The sequence below is a fragment of the Rhincodon typus genome, chromosome 44, assembly GCF_021869965.1.
Source record: "Rhincodon typus isolate 14 chromosome 44, sRhiTyp1.1, whole genome shotgun sequence".
NCBI lineage: Eukaryota > Metazoa > Chordata > Chondrichthyes > Orectolobiformes > Rhincodontidae > Rhincodon > Rhincodon typus.
Genome location: NC_063375.1, coordinates 985,311 through 989,322, shown reverse-complemented (window position 1 = coordinate 989,322; position 4,012 = coordinate 985,311). Strand labels below are relative to the sequence as shown.

At 50.9% G+C, this 4,012-nt stretch overlaps 1 protein-coding gene across 3 annotated transcripts in view; it reads left to right on the top strand.

Moving 5' to 3' along the window:
* LOC125487712 (SLA class II histocompatibility antigen, DQ haplotype C beta chain-like) overlaps positions 1-4,012 on the top strand; it is a 15,490-nt gene that overhangs the window by 2,900 nt on the left and 8,578 nt on the right. For 2 of the 3 annotated variants that reach the window (XM_048619838.1, XM_048619835.1), the window contains exon 2: positions 3,509-3,670. The gene's annotated coding sequence lies outside the window, so the exon portion shown is untranslated. Of the gene's footprint in view, positions 1-2,394; positions 2,564-3,508; positions 3,671-4,012 lie in introns of those variants that run through there. The other variant, XM_048619836.1, reaches the window with a different exon arrangement.

The following is a 4,012-nucleotide window of genomic DNA, read 5'->3' as shown; positions in this document are numbered from 1 at the left end:
AATTTAGCACGGCCAATCCACCCTAACCCGCACATCCCTGGGCACTACGGGACAATTTAGCACGGCCAATCCACCCTAACCCGCACATCCCTGGGCACTACGGGACAATTTAGCACGGCCAATCCACCCTAACCCGCACATCCCTGGGCACTACGGGACAATTTAGCACGGCCAATCCACCCTAACCCGCACATCCCTGGGCACTACGAGACAATTTAGCACGGCCAATCCACCCTAACCCGCACATCCCTGGGCCCTACGGGACAATTTAGCACGGCCAATCCACCCTAACCCGCACATCCCTGGGCACTACGAGACAATTTAGCATGGCCAATCCACCCTAATCTGCACATCTTTGGACTGTGGGAGGAAACCGTAGTGTTATAGAACAGAGAGACCGAGTGGGCTCAGGGACATAATTCTTTGAAGTTAGCGTCACAGGTAGACAGGGTGGGGAAGGAGGCGTTTGGCTCGCTTGCCTTCATCGCTCAGCCCCTTTGAGTTTAGGAGCTGGGGGATGTCACGTTGAGGTTGTACAGGATGTTGGTGAGGCCTCTTCTGGAGCACTGTGTTCAGCTCTGGTCGCCCTGTTATAGGAACTGGAGAGGGTTCAGAAAGGATTTTACCAGGATGTTCTGGGAATGGAGGGTTTGAGTTATAAAGAGAGGCTGGGACTTTTTCACTGGAGCATAGGAGGCTGAGGGATGACCTTATAGAGGTTTATAAAACCATGAGGGGTAATGGTAGGTGTCTTTTCCCTCGGGTAGGGGATTTTAAGTCTGGGGGGCGTATTTTTAAGGTGGAAGGAGAAAGATTTAATAAAGACATGAGGGGCAACTTTTTCACACAGAGGGTGGTTCGCGTGTGGAATGAACTTCCAGAGGAAGTGGCGGATCTGGGCACAGTTACAACATTTAAGAGACGTTTGGATAAGGACATGGATAGGAAAGGTTTGGGGGGGGGGGATATGGGCCTGGGGCAGGCAAGGTGGGAGTAGTTTAGTTTGGGGATTATGGGTCGGCACGGAATCGATGGGCTGAACGGTCTGTTTCTGTGCTGTTTGACTTAAATGGGAATAAAAGGCAGGCTGATGGGATAAAGGTGGGAAATTGGCATCGAGGCCTGGAATTGGTCTGGGATAGGTACAGTGGACCATATGGTAGCTGCCCCCCACCCACCCACCGACTCCGTCTGTCGTGCCCTCTCCCTTCACAGATTGCAGGGCCAGTTGTAAGTCCCCCTTGCCTTTGGAATGGCTCTGCCGAAAGGGCCACGGCACCAACCCCTACTGACTATATCTTGAATGTCTTTGCCTCTACCCAACATTGCCATCTGCTGGCATCACAGGATAGCGTATAGACACACACACACACACACACACACACACACACACACACACACACACCGAGCACGCACCTCCAGACCCATTCAGCTCCCCCCTCCTCCTCGAACCTGTTACACAGGAACAGGAGGCCATTCAGCCCTATAGAGTCATAGAGTCACGCAGCACTGTGTTTCGGCCCAACCCGTCCGTGCCGACCCAGATATCCCAAATTAATCCAGTCCCATTTGCCAGGATTTGGCCCGTATCCCTCTAAACCTTTCCTATCCATGTACCCATCCAGATGCCACTGTATCAGCCTCCACCACTTCCTCTGGCAGCTCGTTCCATACATGCACCAGCCTCTGCGTGAAAATGTTGCCCCCTCAGGTCCCTTTCCCCCTCTCACCTTAAACCTATGCCCCTCTAGTTTTGGACTCCCCCAACCCATGGGGGAAAAGACCTTGTCTATGACCCCTATCCATGCCCCTCATGATTTTATAAACCTCTATAAGGTCACCCCCTCAGCCTCCAACGCTTCAGAGAAAACAGCCCCCAGCCTCTCCCTACTGCACATGCCCTCCATCCCAGGCATCATTCCTGGTATATCTTTCCTGAACCGTCTCCAGCTTATTACTATCCTTCCTACAACAGGGTTACAAGAACTGGACTAACCATTTTTCCTGAATTCACATCCAAATTGTTTATATAAATGATGAAAAGCAGTGGATCCATCATTGATCCCCGGGGATCGAGTCTCCAACACCACCCTCTGTCTTTGTCTTTCGAGAGATGAGGCAGGGAAGGAGATTGAAGGAATGGGGACAAGAGGGGGAGGGAGACGGGGCACGGGGGACGGGGGAGGGAGATGTGGACGGTGGGGGGAGGGAGATGGGGACGGGGAGGCGGAGGGAGAGGGGGATGGGAGAGGGGGAGGGGGGTGAAGAGCGGGGGGGGGGGGTTGAGGATGAGGGGAGGGACAGTTGGGTGAGATTGGTGATGTGGGGTAAAGGGGAGGAGAATGGGGAGGGGGGGAGCGATGAGGGAGAGGTGGAAGATGAGTGAGGGAGGGTGGTTTATTGAAACTGGGGAAAGCCCACAGAGCAGAATATCATTCTGGACCTCAGGATGGGCCAGTGGGATGACCTGACATGGGAGGAGTTACAGTTTAACACTGAGAAGTGCGGAATAATAGATTTTGATTTAGAGAATGAGGAGCGAACTAACTCGGTAATACTGAGGGTGAGTGTACATATAGCTTTGAAGGTGGCTGGAATATTTGAGAGTGTCGTTTTTAAAATAAATACAAGGGACTCATTTATAGAGATAGGATTCACTGACAATTTGCTAAACCTCATTAAATCTTTAGTTAGTTTCTCAGCTGGGGTATTGTATCTCGTTCCAGACCCCAAACTTTAGGAAGAATGTTAAAGCTTCGGAGAGTTAGCAGAGGAGACACCCTAGAATGGGACCAGGTATAAGGAGTGGGAATTGGAGGAGGCCATTCGGCCCCCTCAGTCCTGCTGCACAATTCACTGGAATCGTGGCTGATCCGACTCTCCTCCTGTCCAATTTCCATGTAACCCTTGATTCCCAGGCTGATAAAGAAACTCAAACTGCTCAAGATCTCTGCCCCCATGACAAGGGGTTCCGAAGATTCACAACCCCCTGAGAGAAGAATTTCCTCCTCATCTCAGTCTTAAATTGGCACCTCTTTATTCTGAGAATATTCTGGTCCTAGACTCTCCCATGAGGGGGGAGAGTCCTCTCAGCATTGACCCTGTCAAGTCCCTTTTTGTTTCAACGAGATCCCCTCTCATTCTTCGAAACTCCACTGAGTAGACTGCCAACCAGTTTTATCCTGTGCTCATGCGACTATCCTTCCACACCAGGGATCATCTTCCTGCTAATGTGGAGTGACTGGGAGAAGATGGGTTTGCTCCCCACCTCAGAAGGGGCCAAAGTTAAGGGGCTGGATTTAATTGTAGCGCTGAAAATCCACAAAGGGGTTTTGACAGAGTGTGGAAGGAAGCGTTTCCAGTGTTCAGGAGGGATTTTGTGATTGGAAACAAAAGGAATTAACTTTCAAAAGGGGGAAATTGAAGGGCAAGAGAAAAGAAGAGGGGGGGTGGGTATGTGAGGTTCCAGTCTACAGGAGCCTAATTCCACACAATTTAATGTTGACAGCACCCTGTTCGATGATGTTGGTGTTACAATGGGAGCTGCCTATGTCAACATGTCACACTGCAGTGACAGTTCCCTGCCAGTGGCGGTGCTACAGAGCCTCGGCCTGCACCACAGAGTAAAAGTAACTCCATCCCAGTTCTACTTCCGCTCTTCACAATAACCGCCAGTTTTGTGATTTACTGTAACCAATTAACTCTTATAGAATCAACGGTTTTCCGATTCAACCATTCTATAGTGAATTAATTTCACAAACGGAGCAGATTTGTTGCCATGAGGCACAGTTTGACTCCATTGTGACATGTAAAGTCATTGCTTCAGCACACTCCCACTGCAGGCTTCAATCCTATCTCAACAACTTCAAGGTAGGTAACACCTCCAGCAACCTGAGATGGGCCAAGGTACTGGGATGTCACCCCCTCCAGCCTCTACGCCTCCTCCAGCCCCTACACCCCTCCCCATTGCTGTTACCACCTTCAGCCCATACACCCCTCCAGCCCGTACACC